Genomic DNA, 11,947 nt, shown 5'->3' with positions numbered 1-11,947 from the left:
GTCCGACCCCTTAAAGGTGGAACCCATAGGAAAAAATACTTACTGGTCATGGTGGATAAGTTCACCAAATGGATAGAAGCCAAGCCTATTAAAACGGCCGAATCCGGACCTGTGATAGACTTCATATCCGGGGTTGTACACCGTTATGGCGTCCCCCACAGCATCATAACCGACAACGATACAAACTTTACCGCCGACGAGGTAAAACTCTGGTGCAAAAACATGGGCATCAAGCTCGATTATGCTTCCGTCTATCACCCACAAACCAACGACCAGGTCGAACGTGCAAATGGTCTTATCATGAGCGGCATTAAACCTAGACTGGTGCGGTCCCTTAAGGAATCTAACACGCACTGGGTAGACTAGCTCGACTCCGTGCTATGGGGGCTGCAGACCATGCCAAATCGCACCACCGGACACACACCATTTTTTATGGTGTACGGCGCAGAAGCAGTTCTGCCCTGCGACATAATTCATGACTCACCTAGAGTGCGCATGTACGAAGAAAGAGAAGCCGAGCTCGATCGGCAGGACAACTTGGACGCCTTGGAGGAGGAGCGCGATGTGGCAAAAGCCCGTTCCGCATTTTATCAACAGCAGGCCCGAAGATACCAAAGCAGAGAAGTACGGGCCAAAAATTACAATGTTGGCGAACTAGTTCTATGCCTGCCGGATAAGAAAAAGGACAAAAACTCAAGCCCAAGTGGGAAGGTTCGTCCATAATCGACCAAGTCCTGACTGGTGGGGTGTACCGCCTGCGAGATGCGTCGAACAACCGACTCGAGCCGAACCCGTGGAACCCCTCCCGTCTCCGAAGATTCTATGCCTAGCGCCAGACTCTGTGTTCGTATCCTTCCTCTGTCCATCCCTTTTTTGTATTTTTCTGTCCTACATTTCTCTCCTTCCCATTTTTTTTCTTTCATAGCCCTTAAAGGCTCATCTAGTGACGCGCCACTCGCGCTCATTAAACCTGGGGGCTTCTTTAACAGAAGCTTATTTATACGGGCTTGACGCCCAACACATGCGTCAAACTTCCGCATGTACCTTTTTTCTTCACCATTATATGCATCGATATGACTTAAGTTTTGGACAAGCTGGGTTGCCTGGCTCCTGTGCTTACCCCTACGTTCCCGATTGTTCGGCTAGGCGGTAAAGGGAGCACCTCTGCGATTGTTACTGCCGGGTCAGCCGGATGTGTACCTCAGACTGGGTGAAGCCGAAAGCTAGCATTATTAAGGGGATATTCTGTCGGTGAAATAAAAGATGATCTTTTTTCTCATTTTATGCGCCCCCAGATGCTTTTTTTTTCTGCGTCTCTTCACGCAGTCCAGACATGCACCTTAGGGCATGCCTCCTAGCGAAAGGAACCCTTAATGGAACTATTCTCTCTGGAAGATGTTTCTTACTAACCATGTAATATAACATAACTAGTTGGGCACTTGTCTGATAAAGCACTGATGACCCCTACGCCTGGTCTCCACGCATACCCCGGTTTTCATATAACTGCTAGGGTATTCGGACACACTCCGGACGGTCAGGTCCCGAGGTTGAAGCGAAAAGGTCGGCAACGACAAACGATCTACAATCCGGCTATAAGGCATTAGACATGTCAATTCAAAATTACACAGTCATTCTGACTGATTGTATTCCTCTTCTATACCATCTAATAGGCTGTCTAATTTATAGTCCTGCTGGGAATACTTCGTGGCCAACTCTACTTGGCCGTATACTAAGCTTACAGGGATCTCCTTCCCATCAGGCCCCACTGGTCCGACCTCGGCCATGTGGTTTGGGTCAGACTTCGTAAAACGGGTCTTCACCATGGCCCAGGCCTCCCTAGCGCCTTGTCGGCAGGCCGATATCTTCCACAACCGGAAGCGCCGCCGAGCTCCCTTCAGCTTCTCCGCAAGCTCTCCAAGGCCCTCGGGCACGGAGTGGGCAGGCCATAAGGCTTGGGCAATACCCCGCATCGCCTACCGAATTCGCTCGTGCAGTTGCAGGAGTTCGAGAAGAAGGTCACCCATAGAACCAGGCATCTCCTCTGCAGGACGACCTGTGAGCATACCTACAGACATTACTCTATTAGTCGACTTCCTCGCTGAACTCTTTTTTCAAAGTTCGTTCAAGCACTTACTAAAAATGTCGTGTCGAAGCCGCTGATTCTCCTTCGTGGAGTCCGACAGCTGGCCACGAACATCTTTAAGTTCGATGTCCAGCTTGGTGTTGGTGTCCTGAAGATCATTCTTCTCTCGCCTCACCTTTGTCAACGTACTCTCACCGACCTTTAGCCGGCGTAAGAGTTGTTGCTTGTCCAGATCGAGTCCGGCGCCATCTGCAATATGATTTGTCAGATTTGCACCCACATCGCACAATACTAATCTTTCGAAGTGTATCTTACCTGAGGGGGTCTCTTTGGGCTCCCCTGCTGCGGCTAGTGCGGCCTCTAGATGGGCCTTGCACTTTTCCAGCTCCTGGGACAGTACGGTATTCTTCTCTGTAAGAAGTTGCATCTTAAATGATCCTTAAATCAGTTGGTCTAACTGCTTCAAGTCTCGGGGGATACAGGCATATATATATTTAACCAAAATTTTCTTACCCGTATGTCTTTTACATACTGCTCCGTGGCTCTGGCTAAACCATTTTGAGCGGCACGGAGGTACGCATCTCCTGAATTAAAGGCATCTAAAGCCTCTTGGGAGAAACAAGCGTCGCGTAGAATTGTCCGGCGATGCCTGTGGTTCATAGCACTCTCCACTTCAGAATTTGTGGCAGACAGCCTGTCCACATCCTCTGTCGGAGGAGCGTCCGGTGCGCGCCTTGTGCTCGCCTCCGCTTCCTGGCCAGAGTTGGAGCCTGGCTGGTGGAGGCGCGATTGGCAACCTCTCTGGATGTAGTCCGGCGAGGTCTCTTCGTTCTGAAGGTAGCACGAATGTTAATATGCCCTAACAGGATAACTCCAGGGAAACAGAGGGTGCACTATACCTTTGCGCCGGCATCTCAGTTCGGACTACATTCCTTTTTGCCCCATGGGGCCCTGCGGCCCCTTGTTGGCTAGCCGCCGCAGGTTCGGCCTCTTGCCTCGGAAATCTCCCCTGCAAAACACGGTTGTCGTCAGAAACACCGGGCTACGTAAGGGTGGAATCCCTTTCAAGGGAATAAGACCCCGGTTTCTGTCACCTGAGAGGCCAGGACTAACCCTGGGTAATCCGCCGTAATGTCTACCAAGGTATTGTCCTTGCTTAGCTGATGGAACACCCCGTCGATAAGCTCCACCGATATGTCCGGATCCTCTTCGGAGTCCGGATTGAGGGACCGTTCTGGGTCCTTGGGCTGTGGAGGGCGGCTATTTATATCCTTTACCTCCTGTCGCAGTTCCTGCATTGAAGTCATCAGACTACCTATCTAACCATGGGAGTATAAAACAAATGGGCAAGCACAATTGTTCACTTACCCAACTTGGAGGATCGTACATACTGAATCCGGCCCGCAGGTTGACGTGGAGGAATTCCTCCTTTTCTCCCTTGTACAAAGAGGATAAGATCTTTACTAAGGCGGCGGCTGAGGCCGGCCCCTTACGACCGTAACGTGTGGCGTCATCCTCCCCGTTGAAATCCCACATGGGGTGGCCTCTATATTGAAGCAGCTGCACCCCCCGCATAATGCATGCGGCCATGACTCCAATCATGGTTAGTCCGGAATGAGCCAACAGTCTTATCCGGCCCATCAGGTAAAGGACGTCTCTATCACTTCCTCTCTGAGAGCTCCGCGGACGCCAGCTCAAGCGTTTCTTCAATGGAGCACTATTGAACTCAGGGAGACCGACCCGGATAGGATCCGGTAGCGGGACATCATCTATGTAAAACCATTCCGAAGGCCAGTCCTCGGACGCCTTCTTTGGGGTTCCGGATAGGTATCCGGTCCCGGCGATGCGCCATACTTCGGCTCCGCCCACTTGGTATATAGACCCCTCTTGAGAACGAGGCACCAGGCAGAATAACCTCTTCCACAGCGCAAAGTGAGCCTCAACGCCTAAAAATAGCCCGCAAAGGGCGACGAAACCCGCAATATGCAATACGGAGGCGGGAGTGAGATTGTGCAGCTGGAGGCCATAGAACTCCAGAAGCCCGCGGAGAAATGGATGAATTGGAAACCCCAGTCCCCTTATTAGATAGGGGACGAGGCACACCCACTCTCCTTTAGAAGGATTGGGGGTGATCTCCGCTTGTTTTCCGCCATTGTAGGTGGCGAGACCGGCTCAGACCGGGACCATGTATGCCCGAGGGAGAAATCCCTTGGCCTGAAGCGACACTAACTCTCTATGCGGGATGGTGCAACTCTCCCAGTCCCCGGGTTTGGGACCGGAGGGGCGAGGGGAGGAGCTGCGATGGCTGGTCATGTTGGAATGGACCTTTGCTGGAAGCGCTCTGATGATAACTCGCGGAAAGGAGAAGATGTGGTTTGGACCTAAATCCCCATCCCGTTAAATAGCCGGCTCGTTTATACGGCTAGGGGTGTGGATGTAAAAACGCCTCGGCATTTCACATTCGTTTGACACGTGGAAGACGGCCATTATTGGGCATGGAAGCCGAGGAGCACTACATTACAAAAATCGGACATTATTCCTACAGGTACACAAGATTTGGAGAAGAACCCGCCTTGCAATGCCGAACAATCTGCGCGCCGGACTCGTCGTCATTGAAGCCTGGTTCGGGGGCTACTGAGGGAGTCCTAGATTAGGGGGTGTTCAGGTAGCCAGACTATACCTTCAGCCGAACTCCAGGACTATGAAGATACAAGATTGAAGACTTCGTCCCGTGTCTGGATGGGACTTTCCTTGGCGTGGAAGGAAAGTTTGGCGATGCGGATATTCAAGATCTCCTACCATTGTAACCGACTCTATGTAACCCTAACCCTATCCGGTGTCTATATAAACCGGAGGGTTGTAGTCCGTAGGCAATCAACTCCATATACAACAATCATACCATAGGCTAGCTTCTAGGGTTTAGCCTCCTTGATATCGTGGTAGATCTACTCTTGAACTACCTATATCATCAATATTAATTAAGCAGGACGTAGGGTTTTACCTCCATCAAGAGGGCCCGAACCTGGGTAAAACATCGTGTTCCCTGCCTCCTGTTACCATCCGGCCTAGACGCACAGTTCGGGACCCACTACCCGAGATCCGCCGGTTTTGACACCGACAATCGGGTCAACGACGGGCTGGCTCCTCACCAACCTACGTCCCTCGAAAGGTAGCACCTCCCAATACCAGCCCGGCGGAGCCTAGTCCCGGACGTGGCCCCTCTGATCAAGCCGGCCTCCTCCGCCGAGTCGACGACGAGGATGTGGGATAGGCATCCTCGACGTCGATGCGGGAATAATTGCTTGAACTAAAAAATAAACTAGTTCTATTAATTTTCTTGCTAAAAATAAACTACTGCTATAGTAAAATAAAGTAGTTTTATTAAATCAACTAGTTCAACTACTAATTAAGCACTTACTATAAATAAAATAAAGTAGTACTTACTAAAAATAAACTACTTCTATATATAGTAAAATAAAGTCGTTTTATTGAATCAACTAGTTCAACTACTAAGCACTTACTATAAATGAAATAAAGTAGAACTTACTAAAAATAAACTACTTCTATAGTAAAATAAAGTAGTTTTATTAAATCAACTAGTTCAACTACTAAGCACTTACTATAAATAAAATAAAGTAGTACTTACTAAAAATAAAGTTGTTTAACTAGTTCTATCAATTATCGCCCCCCCTCATGTCAAAGTTATCGGGGAGGGGGTATATCGACAATGACATACCCGATAAAAAATAAGAAGAGGAAGAAGAAGAAAAAAAGAGGAGAAGAAGAAAAAAAAGGAGAAGGAGAAGGAATAGAGGAGAAGAAAAAAATAGATCTATTTTTTTCTTCTCCTCTATTCCTTCTCCTTTTCCTCTTTTTTTCTTCTTCTTCGTCCTCTTCTTATTTTTCTTCTTCTTCCTTCTTCCTCTTTTCTTCCTCTTTTCTTCTTTCCTTAATTTATTTCCTCGACGACCCTAACCCTAAACAGTACAACTAACTACAACGACTTCGCTTGCATACATATGAACAAATATGATCGATCATCTATGAACAATATAAAAACATCATATGATATATGAACAAAAAAATCACATCTATGAAAAAAACCGTCTAATCATATATTTTTTATGGTGGCCACGGCGGCGGCGGTGGTGACGGGGGGCAAGGCAGGGGCGCGGGGGCTGGGGCTCACTGGGGGCGGCGTCGGCGATGGCGCGGACTGGGGCGGTGACGATGCGGGGCGGCGCGGACCGGGGCGATGACCGACGCGGGGTTGATACGTCTCCAACGTATCTTTAATATTTTATTGCTCCATGCTATATTATCTACTGTTTTGGACATTATTGGGATTTATTATTCACTTTTATATTATTTTTGGGACTAACCTATTAACCAGGGGCCCAGCCCAGAATCATTGTTTTTTGCCTATTTCAGAGTTTCGCAGAAAAAGAATATCAAACGGAGCCAAAACCCTAATTCCACCGCCGCAACCTTCTGTACCCACGAGATCTCATCCTGGGGCCTGTTCCGGAGCTCCGCCGGAGGGGGCATCGATCACGGAGGGCTTCTACATCATCACCATAGCCCCTCCGATGAAGTGTGAGTAGTTTACCTCAGACCTTCAGGTCCATAGTTATTACCTAGATGGCTTCTTCTCTCTTTTTGGATCTCAATACAATCTTCTCCCCCTCTCTCATGGAGATCTATTCGATGCAATCTTCTTTTTGCGGTGTGTTTGTTGAGATCGATGAATTCTGGGTTTATGATCAAGTTTATCTATGAACAATATTTGAATCTTCTCTGAATTATTTTATGTATGATTGGTTGTCTTTGCAAGTCTCTTCGAATTATCAGTTTGGTTTGGCATACTAGATTGATCTTTCTTGCAATGGGAGAAGTGCTTAGCTTTGGGTTCAATCTTGCGGTGTCCTTTCCCAGTGACAGTAGGGGTAGCAAGGCACGTATTGTATTGTTGCCATCGAGGATAACAAGATGGTTTTTTTTATCATATTGCATGAATTTATCCCTCTACATCATGTCATCTTGCTTAAGGCGTTACTCTGTTTTTATGAACTTAATACTCTAGATGCATGCTGGATAGCGGTCGATGAGTGGAGTGATAGTAGTAGATGCAGGCAGGAGTCGCACTAGTAGAAAACAGGGCTTTGGTCCAGGCCGGGTCAGCCCATTAGTCCCGGTTCAGTCCAGAACCGGGACCAATGTGGGCATTGGTCCCGGTTCGTGAGCCCAGGGGGCCGGCCGGGCCACGTGGGCCATTGGTCCCGGTTCATCTGGACCTTTTGGTCCCGGTTGGTGGGATGAACCGGGACCAATGGGCCTCGCTCCTGGCCCACCACCATTGGTCCCGGTTGGTGGCTTGAACCGGGACCAAAGGCTCCCCTTTAGTCCCGGCTCAAGTCACCAACCGGGACCAATGAGGTGCCTATATATACCCCTCGCTCGCGAGCAGAGCACCCCAGTGCTCTGTTTTTCTCTGGCCGAGGGGGAGAGGGCTTGGTGGTGCTCTAGCTCACCTCCTATGCACACAAGGTGTTCGATGGAATGCCCGAGCCACACTACTTAAGCTTTCTCCTCTCCAAGCACAACCTCCAAGCTCCATTTTCCATAATATTTGTCTAGGTTTAGCGGTCCGTCACGCCCCGTCCCCGTCTTCACCGCCGTTGATCACCCGCACCGAGCTCATCGCCGGCACCACCGTGGTGAGCCTCTTGTTCTTATCTTCTTTCTGAAAGGAAAAATATTCTTACTTGTATGTTTACATAGATACTTGTATTATTTTCTTACTTTTATTATTGCATCTTATATAGAGTGATGGTTTTGGTATCCGCCCCCGTCGGCCCTCGTCCTGTCTATGATTCGGATGTGGTATATATATTATCTTTATAACTATTGGTTCATTTATTGTTTATGAAAATTATGCCGACCAACGTGACATAGATTTTATTTATGTAGGATGTATGTGAATCGGAAATGCCAACCGACCCTATTGTTGAGAGGTTAAATTTAGTTGAAGAAGAAAACAATTTGTTGAAGGAAAAAATAAAAAAATTGAGGAGGAGAAGAGGATATTGGAGTTGCATGTTGCGGACGTCGTCGATGATCACAAGATCAAGATGGATGCAATGCGCTTGAAGATTAGAAAGATTAGAAAATATGCCATTCATACCGAGGCTTGGTATCATTATGCCGTTGGATCAATTGTTACCTTGGTTGCGATTATGATCGCATTTGTTTTCGCATTCAAATGTTTTACATAGTTTCAATGTATGGTTTAATTAATTAGATGCTCTGGAGAGCTATATGTTGTTAGATGAGAACTATGTATGCACTTTAGTTTTAATGTGATGATGAACTTCTATTAATTTGGACACTTAATTATATATAATGCACGCAGATGAACCGGCAATGGATGTACGGTGACAGACACACCCGCGAGTACATTAAGGGCGTGCATGAGTTTCTCGATGCGGCTGAGGCAAACAAGCAGAATGGTTTTATGTGTTGTCCATGCACTGAATGTGGGAATACGAGGTCTTACTCTAACCGGAAAATCCTTCACTCCCACCTGCTTTACAAGGGTTTCATGCCACACTATAATGTTTGGACGAGGCACGGAGAAATAGGGGTTATGATGGAAGACGACGAAGAAGAAGAGTACGATGACAACTATGTGCCCCCTGAATACGGTGATGCTGCAACGGGGGAAGCTGGCGAAGATCAAGAGGAACCAGACGATGTGCCCAATGATGCTGCAATGGGTGAAGCTGCTGAAGATCAAGAGGAACCAGACGATGTGCCCGATGATGATGATCTCCGCCGGGTCATTGTCGATGCAAGGACGCAATGCGAAAGTCAAAAGGAGAAGCTGAAGTACGATCGCATGTTAGAGGATCACAAAAAAGGGTTATACCCCAATTGCGAAGATGGCAACACAAAGCACGGCACCGTACTGGAATTGCTGCAGTGGAAGGCAGAGAATGCTGTGGCTGACAAAGGATTTGAGAAGCTACTGAAAATATTGAAGAAGAAGCTTCCAAAGGATAACGAATTGCTCGACAGTACATACGCAACAAAGAAGGTCGTATGCCGTCTAGGATTGGAGGTGGAGAAGATACATGCATGCCCTAATGACTGCATCCTCTACCGCGGTGCATACAAGGATCTGAACACATGCCCGGTATGCGGTGCATTGCGGTATAAGATCAGACAAGATGACCCTGGTGATGTTGACGGCGAGCCCCCCAGGAAGAGGGTTCCTGCGAAGGTGATGTGGTATGCTCCTATAATACCACGGTTGAAACGTCTGTTCAAAAATGAAGAGCATGTCAAGTTGATGCGATGGCACAGTGAGAACCGAACGAAAGATGGGAAGTTGAGAGCACCCGCTGACGGGTCGCAGTGGAGAAAAATTGAGAGAAAGTACTGGGATGAGTTTGCAAAGGACCCAAGGAATGTATGGTTTGCTTTAAGCGCGGATGGCATTAATCCTTTCGGGGAGCAGAGCAACAATCACAGCACCTGGCCCGTGACTCTATGTATGTATAACCTTCCTCCTTGGATGTGCATGAAGCGAAAGTTCATTATGATGCCAGTTCTCATCGAAGGCCATAAGCAACCCGGCAACGAAATTGATGTGTACCTAAGGCCATTAGCTCAAGAACTTTTACAGCTGTGGAATGGAAACGGTGTACATACGTGGGATGAGCACAGACATGAGGAATTTAACCTTAAGGCGTTGATGTTCGTGACCATGAACGACTGGCCCGCTCTCAGTAGCCTTTCAGGATAGACAAACAAAGGATACCACGCATGCACGCACTGTTTAGATGACACTGAAAGTATATACCTGGACAAATGCAGGAAGAATGTGTACCTGGGCCATCGTCGATTTCTTCCGACCAACCATCAATGTCGAAAGAAAGGCAAGCATTTCAAAGGCAAGGCAGATCACCGGAAGAAGCCCGCCGTGCGCACCGGTGATCACGTGCTTGCTATGGTCAATGATTTACACTACGTAATCTTTGGAAAGGGTCCCGGTGGACTAGCTGTTCCGAATGACGCTGAGGGACACGCACCCATGTGGAAGAAGAAATCTATATTTTGGGACCTACCCTACTGGAAAGACCTAGAGGTCCACTCCTCAATCGACGTGATGCACGTGACGAAGAACCTTTGCGTGAACCTGCTAGGCTTCTTGGGCGTGTATGGGAAGACAAAAGATACACCTGAGGCACGGGAGGACCTGCAACGTTTGCACGAAAAAGACGGCATGCCTCTGAAGCAGTATAAAGGTCCTGCCAGCTACACTCTTATGAAAGAAGAGAAAGAAATCTTTTTTGAATGCCTGCTCAGTATGAAGGTCACGACTGGCTTCTCGTCGAATATAAAGGGAATAATAAATATGCCAGAGAAAAAGTTTCAGAACCTAAAGTCTCATGACTGCCACGTGATTATGATGCAACTGCTTCCGGTTGCATTGAGGGGGCTTCTACCGAAAAACGTCCGATTAGCCATTGTGAAGCTATGTGCATTCCTCAATGCAATCTCTCAGAAGGTGATCGATCCAGAAATCGTACCAAGGCTAAGGAGTGATGTGGCGCAATATCTTGTCAGTTTCGAGCTGGTGTTCCCACCATCCTTCTTCAATATCATGACGCACGTCCTAGTTCATCTAGTCGATGAGATTGTCACCCTGGGCCCGTATTTCTACAAAATATGTTCCCCTTTGAGAGGTTCATGGGAGTCCTAAAGAAATATGTCCGTAACCGCGCTAGGCCAGAAGGAAGCATCTCCATGGGCCATCAAACAAAGGATGTTATCGGGTTTTGTGTTGACTTCATTCCTAGCCTTAAGAAGATAGGTCTCCCTAAATCGCCGTATGAGGGGAGACTGACTGGAAAAGGCACTCTTGGAAGAGACTCAATAATATGCAGGGACGGATATTCTTGGTCTCAAGCAAACTACACAGTTCTACAGAACTCTACCTTGGTGACCCCGTATGTCGATGAACACAAGAACAGTCTGCGTTCCAAACACCTGGAGCAGTGCGACGACTGGATTACATGTGAACACATCAGGACTTTTAGCAGTTGGTTGGAAACACGTCTCAGAGGTGACAACATTGTCTATGATGAGTTGTACTTGTTGTCCAGGGGACCATCTTTGACTGTATTGACTTACAAAGGATACGAGATAAATGGGAATACATTTAAGAGCGGAAAGGACACATATTATGGTTACATAGTGGACATATGGGAACTTGACTACGGACCTGATTTTAAGGTCCCTTTGTTTAAGTGCAAATGGGTCAATCTGTTAGGCGGCGGGGTACAGGTAGACCCACAGTACGGAATGACAACAGTGGATCTGAAAAATCTTGGGTACACTGACGAACCGTTCGTCCTAGCCAATGATGTGGCACATGTTATCTATGTGAAGGACATGTCTACCAAACCGAGACAAAGAAAAGATAAGAAGCGAATACAATATACGATGAGCCAAAGCGCCACATAGTTCTTTCAGGAAAAAGGGACATCCTGGGAGTGGACGGCAAGACAGACATGTCTGAAGATTATGAAAAGTTTCATGAAATTCCTCCCTTCAATGTCAAGGCTGACCCAAGCATCCTGATAAACAATGAAGACTATCCATGGTTACGGCGCAATAAGCAAATGACACAAGCGAAGAAAAAGTGAAGACTTTCTCCCGCAACTATTTTGAGGACCTCCGGCTTAACCACCCTACCGGTGAAGGGGAGACTAGGCTGGGGTCTGCGCTCCATGCCTATGGCGGAAGGAGCTCATCAACCTTCCGAACTGGACGCCTCTGCCTCCTCCTCCTCCGGCA

This window comes from Triticum dicoccoides, chromosome 3A (assembly GCF_002162155.2).
Source record: "Triticum dicoccoides isolate Atlit2015 ecotype Zavitan chromosome 3A, WEW_v2.0, whole genome shotgun sequence".
Lineage (NCBI taxonomy): Eukaryota > Viridiplantae > Streptophyta > Magnoliopsida > Poales > Poaceae > Triticum > Triticum dicoccoides.
Note: the sequence above shows the minus strand (reverse complement) of the source record.